Source organism: Triticum dicoccoides, chromosome 1B (assembly GCF_002162155.2).
Source record: "Triticum dicoccoides isolate Atlit2015 ecotype Zavitan chromosome 1B, WEW_v2.0, whole genome shotgun sequence".
Lineage (NCBI taxonomy): Eukaryota > Viridiplantae > Streptophyta > Magnoliopsida > Poales > Poaceae > Triticum > Triticum dicoccoides.
Genome location: NC_041381.1, coordinates 238,272,422 through 238,283,081, shown reverse-complemented (window position 1 = coordinate 238,283,081; position 10,660 = coordinate 238,272,422). Strand labels below are relative to the sequence as shown.

At 54.2% G+C, this 10,660-nt stretch overlaps 1 pseudogene; it reads right to left on the bottom strand.

Annotated features, from left to right (window-relative positions):
• Nucleotides 1–231: 231 nt before the first annotated feature.
• LOC119304012 lies at nucleotides 232–10,263 on the bottom strand (annotated as a pseudogene).
• Nucleotides 10,264–10,660: the final 397 nt, after the last annotated feature.

Below are 10,660 nucleotides of genomic sequence, written 5' to 3'. Positions count from 1 at the left end.
TTTTAAAGAAGATTAACGAATGAAATGATATTTTTGTTCTAATTTCTGCCGCTTCTTCTCCCTCTGAATCAAACTTTTTTGCCATAATGTGGCATTGCTATTATTACCAAATATACAGTTCTAATCCTAAATGGAAAAATAAATAGAAAAAGAAATCTAAAAAGGCAGATCCTCCCTCTCTATCAAGAGTGATGAACTAGGTGCTGATACCATACAAGAAAACAAACTAAATTAACCAAACTTGCCTGATGTTGAGGCAATCAAGAAAGCTGCATAAGTGAATATATAATCCACGGAAAAGTGAGCGAATCCAACCAATCTTGCTTGCACAATGGAAAGAGCCACAAGCTTATCTCTCTAGAAAATTAAATTAGCTAAAGGTGTGTGTCGGATATCGGCTTTCGGCAAAACCCTTAAGGTTCAAACTCTGGGGTGCGCACGATCTTCTCCCTACCGATCCACATCCCAAAGCCTCGCCGCGAATCTAAGCTACACGATGAACAATACAAAGGACGCGAGGTTTATACTAGTTCGGGCCACCATTGTGGTGTAATACCCTACTCTAGTGTGTCGTGGTGGATTGCCTCTGGGCTGATGATGAACAGTACAGAGGAAGAACAGCCTTGCTAGGGGTGTTCTTGTGGTGGTTTGCTTGGAGGGGAATGGCTCCGTCTCCATTGGCTCTAGGTGAGAACTATCCCCCTTCTATTGTGGTGTCTATCTCTGTATATAGAGGCCCTGTACCTCTTCCCAAATATTGAGCGGGAAGGGAGCCAACAACGGCCATTTTGAAGGGGGGCAACTAGTACAAGTTATCCTGACTAAAGATGGTCTTTGACTGCCAAAGGCGCTGGCGATAACGCCGTCTTGGGCTCCACGGTGACCTCCATTCTGCCGTCATGCTGGTCTTGGTCTCGTTGCACCGATATGGTAACCTTTGCTTGATGCCTTGGTACTCCGCGCCTACGCTCGCCCCCTTTGCACCAAAGAGGAAACGAGGACACTCCACAGGCTGGCGCCCGCCTGGTCTCGATCGCCATGGCTTGCGTCACGAGCACCTCGCGAGGTACTCCTTGCCTTGATCTCTCCTCCTCCTCGCGAGCCTGCTTGGTGAGGCCGCCCCTGAGGAAGCCTTGTGTCGTCCGCCCCACGAGGCTAGGCCCCTCGCGAGGGTCTTGAACTTGGGCTGATGAAGACGGGCCGTATTGGGCCACCCCTTGAGCCACGCCACAGGCCGTAGGCAGGCAAGTCTGGGGACCCCCGTTCCCAGAACGCCGACAGTAGCCCCCAGGCCCAAGGTGCACTCGGACTTGGTTTAGCAGCGAAGCGAAAGGGCAAGTGCGGAGCACCATGGGCCCCAACAGCCTGCGGCCTTGGTCGCCGCATCGCGGTTGATTGGACGTGGGCATCTCCGCTTCGCCACGCTGCCTCGGCAACTGCAGTATTTGACGAGTCCCTGCTGCATGCAAGAAGAGTCATGATTACATGTGATCATGGAGGCCGACGATTGGCTTCCCTTGGGCTATAAATGTGGAAGGGCGCAAGCCCCCCGCTGCACGTCTCCCTTCCCCCGCTTGCTTCTTCTTCCTCCTTGCTCTAGTTGCTTGCGTGTCCCATGGCGCCCACGAAGAGGTTTTTGGCTGCAGAGAAGGGGAAAGCTCGCTAGGAAGGGCCTAGCTCCCCTCCGCCCAAGCGCGACCGAGGTCGTCCCCGCAAGCACCCTGCGAATCCTGCAGCAGCTCCTCGTGGTGGCGGCGGTGGTCCTTCGCGCGGTGATGGCCGCCCGGTGGGCGGGGGAAGACGCGTCGTGGCTGTAAGGCCTCCCTGGCCACGCTTTCACTCGGCAGAGGCGCTACCGGAGTTTGTCATGTGGTCGGTAGATCCGGCCGGCAACTGGCTCCAGCTCCCCCACTTCTTTGCCGGCGAACTGCCGGCCGATGGCCCTGGTGGGCTCTTACTACAGGCGGATGGTTGCTGCAGCACGGTTTCCTGGGTCGCGCTGGAGATCTCCGTCGCCGGGAACGTGGCCCTGGCCTGCGGCTGGCAGACGTTTGCCCGTGCGCGTGTCCTGGGCCGGCGATGCACCCCGCACTTCAAGTTTGACGGCGACACGACCCTGTACATGAGGGTGTTCGGGGAAGACGGCCGCCATGCTGGGTGCTGCCCCGAAGACGACGACGGCGACGAGGTGCTTGGCCTTGGCCACGGCCGTGACGAGGGCGAAGGCGAACCTGCTCCTAGCGGCGTCCGCAGCTCGCCGAGCCTCAGTGGATCCTCGTTCGGTGACAGCTCCTCCAGTGGTGGCCGCGATCAGCCACCACGTTGCCGTGCCCGCTTTGAGGGTGGTAGCGGGTCGTCCTGTGGCCGCACCCCGGTGAAGCGCGAGGCGGAGTCTGATTGAGCTCGGGAGGGCGGTGCAGATCCTTCATCGCGAGCCGTCGCAGGGCGCACGCTGTTTCTATTTTGTTTTTCTCCTTTTCCTGCATTGAGAGAGAGAGAGAGAGTAGTATGGGGCCCCGTGGGGGCATGCAAGACTATTACCCTTAATTATCATGATATTTCTATCATTCCTGTGCTGTGTTATGGTGTTGCGGCTATGTGCTTGCGCGTAGGAACAACTTAGCTCGGGAGGTTCGCTGCAGTTTCCGCCTCGCGAGGTACCTGCCTGAGGCCTCGCTGGGCGTCTTAAGGTCTGCAAAGATTAGTCGGGGGAATAGCTTTCGAACCTTGATCGCGTGGGTGACCAGCTTAGGTCTGGCGTTTTGCATCGCGATGCCTGTGGGCATGGACCGGGAGGGGTGCTCCCGCTGTGAACTTGAGTGAGGGAGCCTCACGAAATCAGGCGAGAAAGGGCTCACAAGGGCACCCGCATAGCCCCCTCGCGAGGCTTGCGAAAGAGAGAACGACCCGGGTGAAAACCAAAGACAGAGAATCAAAGGCAGGGGATGGGAAACAACACTAGAAGCAACTCCAATAAAGTTTCAAACAAGGGAGAACATGCCAACTGCGGAAAGCAAATGAAAAGCCACGTCCGGCACCTAGTCTAGTCTTCGACGTCTTCTCACCAGCGCGGAGCTAAGTGCTGCCACTGGGCATGGGCGGGAGCCCCCAAGGCCCAAGGGCGGCACTCCGGAGACTCTGGGGCATGTACAACCCCAACTCATTATTACGTGAGAGTGTCACGGGCGGCGAGCTTCACAGGCACTGGGCCTTCTTCACAGCCACCTGGCCTTTCTTGGGGCGGCGAGCTTCACAGGCACTGGGCCTTTTTTATAGGCACTAGGCCCTTCTTCACAGGCACCAGGCCTTCTTTATAGGCACTGGGCCTTACTTCAAGGGTAGAACCTCTGGAGGTGTTGAATGTTCCACGCGTTCAGAATGGGCACCCCTTCCTGGATCTCCAAGCGTGCGGCGCTAGGTCTGGAAACATGAACAACCTCGAACGGGCCCTCCCACATGGGCGAGAGCTTGTGCAGCCCTTCCCTGGAGAGCATCCGCCTGAGAACGAGGTCACCTACCTCGAGAGTCCTGGGGCGGATGTGGCGGCAATGATACCGCCGCAGCGCTTGCTGGTATCTTGCTGCTCGTAGCGCGGCCTCCCATCAGTGTTCCTCCCCTAGCACGAGGTCCATTCCCCGCATGGCGTCCTGCTGTGCTTCATCAAACGATAGGACCCGCGCGGAGTGATGCCTGACCTCATGAGGGAGGACCACCTCTGCTCCGTAGACGAGGAAGAACGGGGTCTCGCAAGTCGACTTGGTGGCGGTAGTGCGGATGGACCACAGCACGGACTGGAGCTCATCGTACCAGCCCCTGCCGCAGGCCTCCAGCTTCTTCTTGAAGGTCCTGGTTTTGAGGCCCTTTAGGACCTCTGTGTTGGTGCGTTCAGCCTGGCCGTTACTCCGGGGATGTGCCACTGAAGCATAGCATATCTGCGTTCCAAGAGTAGCATAATATGTTTTGAAGAGATTGCTGGTGAACTGCGAACCGTTGTCGGTGATGATGTGATTAGGGACCCCGAATCGGCTCACGAGGCCCTTGATGAATTTGACTGCAGAACCAGCCGGGATGGTGCGGACGGCCTCCACCTCTGCTCATTTGGTGAACTTGTCGACGGCGACATAGAGGTAGCGGTAGCCCTCAGGCGCCCGAGGGAACGGGCCCAAGATATCCAACCCCTAGACCGCAAATGGCCATGAGAGTGGGATGGTCTGGAGGCCCTGAGCTGGTTGATGGATCTGTTTGGCGTGGAATTGACAGGCTTCGCAAGCCATCACCAGCTCAATTGCGTCGTTGAGTGTTGTAGGCCAGTAAAACCCGCTACGGAACGCCTTGCCCACGAGGGTTCATGATGACGAGTGGTGCCCACAATCTCCATCGTGAATGTCTGCTAGCAACTCCTTCCCCTGTTCCTTGGAGATGCAACGCAAGGAAAAATCGTTTGGCCCCTTCCGATAGAGCTCTTCATCTTGGATGCGGTAGGCCGTGGACTGCCAGACCACATGTTCCGCGTCCTCTTCTTTCTTTGGTAAAGTCCCTTGCATCAGGTAATCCTTGAACTCCGCAGTCCAGCATTCCTCCTAAGGCTCCAGCGCCAGGAGCAAGCGTGCTCCCGAGGTCAGGCCACAGGTCAGGGCTCCTGAGGCAGGTGGTTGTGGGAGTTCTTCCCAAGGTTGTGCTGTGCTTGATAGTGACGGTGCTGCTGAGAGCTTGAAGAGTCGTTCCTCGAAAACGCCAGGCTCCTGAGGCAGCCGTCTGGACGCCCTCCTGGCGATGTCATCAACCTCTTGGTTGGTGCCGCGGGGCACATGCTGCAGCTCCAGCCCCCAAAACTTCTTTTCCATCTTGCGTACCTCTGCAAGATACGCCTCCATGTGCTCGTCCTTAGGCTCGTACACTTTGTTGGAGAAGTTGACGAGGAGCTGTGAGTCGCCCTTGATGACGAGGCGCTTCACCACCAGTGCTGATGTAGCCTTTAGGCCCGCTATGAGGCCTTCGTATTCGGCTATTTTGTTGGAGACCTTCTCGCCGTGCTGGAAACAAAGTTGTACAGTGTAATAGAGCTTGTCCTGGGTGGGGGATATAAGCACCACGCCGGCCCCCGCACCATGTCGTGAGAATGCCCCATCGAAGTACATGACCCAGCCGTCCGGTGCCTCGCTTCCTGGGGAGAGTGACCGGTCTTCACCTGCTTCAATCCCTGGCGCTTCTGTCCATTCTGCCACAAAATCTACGAGTGCGGCCCCCTTGACGACTCTGGTCGCGCTGAATTCCAACTGGAACGCTTGCAGCTCAATGTTCCACTCGGCGACCCTTCTAGCGGAATTGGGGCTCCGGAGCACCCTTTCCATTGGGTAGGCCGAGACAACCTTGATGGCGTGACCTTGAAAGTAATTTCGCAACTTGCGCGAGGCCACCAATAGTGCGAGCAAGAGCTTCTGAGGCATGGGTTATCATGCCCTTGCATCCCGCAACACCGTGCTGACAAAATACACAGGATGCTCGACAAGGGTGGGCGCGCCGACGGAGCCCGCGCCCTCCGGAGAGTTGAGCGCTTCCTGAGACGTCGAAGCCCCCAGCCCCTGGCTGCCTGGTGAGGCCCCTTTAGCCCCGGGGGTGTCTTCCTGTTGAGGCGGGTCTCTATCTGCCAAGTTCGTGGTCTTCGCGAGGCTTTCTTGGTCTGGTGTTGCTGCGGTTGGGCCCGCATTCGGCCGCGATGTGGCCTTGGCCTGACGCTCTACCCGAAATGCCACCAGAGCTGCGCTGGCGGAGTAGGGTGTGGCGGCGACGTAGAGCACCAGGGGCTCCTGAGGGCGCGGCGCCACCATCACCAGAGGGCTGGTCGGGTACTTCTTGAGATCTTGAAACGCTTCGTCGGCCTCCGGTGTCCATTCGAACGGGCCCTTCTTCTTCATCAGCTTGAAGAAGGGCAGGGCACGTTCCCCTAGCTTGGAGATGAAGCACCCTAACGCAGTTACGCGTCCGGCGAGCTTCTGCATTTCCCTGAGGGTTTGCGGTGGACTCATGTCTTCGATTGCCTTGACATTCTCTGGGTTGGCCTCGATCCCCCTGTGGGACACGAGGAAGCCCAGAAGCTTGCCAGAGGGAACACCAAACACGCACTTCTCCAGGTTGAGCCGCAGGTCCACTTCACGAAGGCTCGCGAAGGTTTCTTCCAGGTCCTGTATCAGGGTCTTCGCCTCCCGAGACTTCACCACAATGTCATCAACGTAGGCCTCGGCGTTTCTCCTGAGCTGCTGGCCCAAGGCGATATGCATCAGTCGCTGAAAGGTTGCGCCCGTGTTGCCCAACCCGAACGGCATGCAGGTGTAGCAGTACACCCCACACGGGGTCAGGAAGGTCGTCTTCTCCACGTCTTCTACCGCCATCTTGATTTGGTGAAAGCCCGAAGAGGCATCCAGGAAGCATAGCAGGTCGCACTCAGCGGTGGAGTCGACAATTTGGTCGATGCGAGGGAGTGGGAATGGATCTTGAGGGCAGGCCTTATTGAGGTTGGTGAAGTCGACGCACATGCGCTCCTTTCCTCCCTTATTGAAGTTGTCATGGGTGCCGAAGGTCACCGGAAGGCGGATTTATCCCAGGGAGCCGGACGAACCGCCCCCGATGCCTGAGAAGGGCTTGCTGGGTCGGAGCCATTCCAGCGGCACATGGAGGAGGCTGAAGGCCTCCACTGAGAGAACGTTGATGCCGGCACCGCCGTCGATGAGGGTCCTAGTGATGGCTACCTGGCAGATGGTGGGCGTGCAAAGCATCGCGAGCGCACCCGAGCAGGCAGTGTTGACGGGGTGATCATTAGAGCTGAAGGTCAGGTCAGCCTCGGGTGCCGCCCGGCCCGAGGAAGCTCCGTGCCGCGAGAGGGCGGCGCCGATCTGGCGGATGAACGGCTTGACATGGCGGCCCGAGGGAGGCGCCTGCGAGCCGCCCAGGAGAGCTGCGATGACCGGGGGCGCCGGCGCAGCGTAATGGATGAGGAAGAGGTCGCGCAGCTCCTACCAGGAGGCCACAGAAACCGTTGGTAGGTGGAGCAGCCACATGCACGGGATGCCGGTGAGGGCCATGGGAGCCAGTTGGCCAAGACCTTGTCGTCGCCCCCGGCTTTGAGGACGGCCTCCTCATACGCTAGCAGGAAAACCAGCGGATCCGTCGTGCCATTGTAGAGCGGCGGCATCTCTGGCTTGAACTTGTGCGGCCACTGCACCAGTCGCAAGGCGGGGGCCAAGGCTCGGAGCCCCTGGCCCCAGCGCTGGTGTCGGCCACCGTAGCAGGCAGCGCGTTGTCTGCCGTGAGGGCGAAGCGCGGTGGTGATGGAGAGCATATCGATAGAAGGGAAAGCTCTGATGCACCCCTACCTGGCGCGCCAAATGTTGGATATTGGGTTCCGGCAAAACCCTTAAGGTTCGAACTCTGGGGTGCGCACGAAGATCTTCTCCCTACCGATCCACGTCCCAAAGCCTCGCCGCGAATCTAAGCTACACGATGAACAACACAAAGGACGCGATGTTTATACTAGTTTGGGCCACCGTTGTGGTGTAATACCCTACTCTAGTGTGTGGTGGTGGATGGCCTCTGGGCTGATGATGAACAATACAGAGGAAGAACAGCCTCGGGAGGGGTGTTCTTGTGGTGGTGTGCTTGGAGGGGAATGGCTCCGTCTCCATTGGCTCTAGGTGAGAACTCTCCCCCTTCTACTGTGGTGGCTATTTCTATATATAGAGGCCCTGGTCCTCTACCCAAATATTGAGCGGGAAGGGAGCCAACAACGACCGTTTTGAAGGGGGACAGCTAGTACAAGTTATCCTGACTAAAGTTGGTCTTCAACTGCCAAAGGCGCTGGCGATGACGCCATCTTGGGCTCCACGGTGACCTCCGTCCTGCTGTCCTGCTGGTCTTGGTCTCGTTGCACTGATATGGTAACCTTTGCTTGATGCCTCGGTACTCCGCGCATGTGCTCGACCCCTTTGCACCAAAGAGGAAACGAGGACACTGCACAGGCTGGCGCCTGCCTGGCGCGATCGTCATGGCTTGTGTCACGAGCACCTCGCGAGGTACTCCTTGCCTTGATCTCTCCGCCTCCTCGCGAGCCTGCCTGGTGAGGCCGCCCCTGAGGAAGCCTTGCGTCATCCGCCCGCGAGGCTTGGCCCCTCGCGAGGGTCTTGATCTTGGGTTGATGAAGACGGGCCGTATTGGGCCATCCCTTGAGCCACGCCGTAGGCCGCAAGCAGGCAAGTCTGGGGACCCCCATTCCTAGAATGCCGATAGTGTGCATTCATGAGCCCATGCTACAGTTAATTCCTGCCACTACCCCCGCCAGGAAATTAAGAACATAAATCCAGTAGCCCAAACAAGATGTCCAAATAAGAACATCCACGCCCATACTGATAAACTATTCATACCAAAAGGACTATATCCATTGATAAGTTGTGAAGAGTTTAACCATAGGTAAGTTATTAACCATCCCATCCAATAAGTTGAGGATTCCTTAAGTTGTGAAACGTTGCCCTGCAATAATGTGATATGGTTCCAATGCCAATAAAAGTAACCCACCCAATGGTATTTAACATCCAGAAAAGTGCAAAATAAAATGCGTCCCAAGCAGAAATATCACAAGTACCGCCATGTCGTGTTCATCTAAATCGCCCTTTACTAAAATCAATGTAGTTGTATGCAAACCTAGAGCAATAGCATGATGAACCAAGAAATCCCCAGGTCCTATTGTTAAGAAAAGTGAATTACTATTCTCATTAACAACATTCAACCATCCCGGCAACCATAGGCTTCGACCCGCATTGAAAGCGGGACCATTCGTTGTAGATAAGATTATATCGAACCCATATGTCATCTTGCCATGAGAAGATTGTATCCATTGGGCCAATATAGGTTCGACCAAGATTTGCTTTTCTGGAGTACCAAAAGCAAGCATGACGTCGTTATGAACATAAAGGCCCTAGGTATGGTATCCTAGAAAGAGCTAGCCCAACTTAAAAGAGATATGATAAGTTCTTTATGGTATAACATTCTTGCCAATACATTATCCTCATTCTATTCCGGATTGTAATCCCTAATAAAAAAAATAGCTCCATGAGCAAAAGCCCCTGTCATGATGAACCCTGCAATATATTGGTGATGAGTATATAAAGCAGCTTGAGTAGTAAAGTATTGTGCTATGAATTCATAAGGAGGTAAAGAGTACATATGTTGAGCTACTAAGGAAGTAATAACCCCTAAAGAAGCTAGAGCAAGACCTAACTGAAAATGAATCCAATTGTTGATTGTGTCATGAAGGCCCTTATGCCCACGCCCTAATCGACCCCCCGGAGGAGTATGCGCTTCTAAAAGATCTTTAATATTGTGCCCAATTCCGAAGTTAGTTTGATACATGTGACCGGCAGTGAGAAAAATAAATGCAATAGCTAAATGATGGTGAGCCATATCGGTCAGCCACAAACTTTGTGTTTGTGGCTGGAATCCCCCAAGAAGAGTTAGAATGGCAGTTCCTGCTCCTTGAGCGGTACCAAATAAATGATTACTCGAATCGGGGTTTTGGGCATAACGATTCCATTGACCCGTCAAAAGGGGTCCCAACCCCTGGGGATAGGGTAATCCATCTAAGAAATCATTCCGTCGAACGTACTCCCCTGGATGCAGGAATAGAAACGTGAACTAAATGTCCTGTTCAAGCCAGAGAACTTACCCCGAAAAGTCCTGACAAATGATGATGGGACGAGATTCCGTGTTTTTGTACCACGAAAGGCTTCGTTTCCATTTGGGTTGTAGATGTAAGCAACCCGCTATTAAGGACATGGTAGAAAGAAATAATAGAAAAAGAGCTCCAGTATAAAGATCCTCATTGGTGCGTAATCCTATTGTATACCACCACTGATAAACTCCAGAATAAGCAATATTCACTAGACCAGCAGCACCTCCTCGAGTAAAGGCTTCCAAAGCGGGTTGACCAAAATGAGGATCCCAAATCAGATGAGCAATAGGTCTTACGTGTAAAGGATCCTGTATCGATGATTCCAGATTTCCTTGCCAAGCTACATGAAACAGATTTCCGGATGTCCATAGAAAGATTATTGCTAATTGCCCAAAGTGAGAAGCAAAAATGTTCTGATAAAGACGTTCTTCAGTAATATCATCATGACTTTCGAAATCATGTGCGGTAGCAATACCAAACCAAATGCAACGAGTAGTGGGGTCCTGAGCTAAGCCTTGGCTAAACCTGGGAAATCTTAATTCCATAGTGCCTTTCAAATCCTCCTATCCACTATCCTACTACAATAATTCTCGCTAAGAAGAATGCCCATGTCGTGGCAATTCCACTCAGAAGGTAATGGGTTACTCTTACAACGCGTCCTTGTATAATGCTCAAGGCTCTAGGTTGAGTAGCAGGAGCAACTTTTAATTTTTTATGAGCCCAAATGATAGATTGAATGAGTTCTTGCCAATAACCACGGCCGCTGAATAAAAACATTAAACTGAAGGCCCAGACAAAATGAGCACATAAGAAAAAAAAAGACCATATGCAGATAATGAAGAACCATAAGACCAAATGACTTGCGATGCCTGTGCCCACAAGAAATCTCGAAGCCACCCATTAATCTTAATGGAACTCTGTGCAAAGTTTCCCCCTGTAATA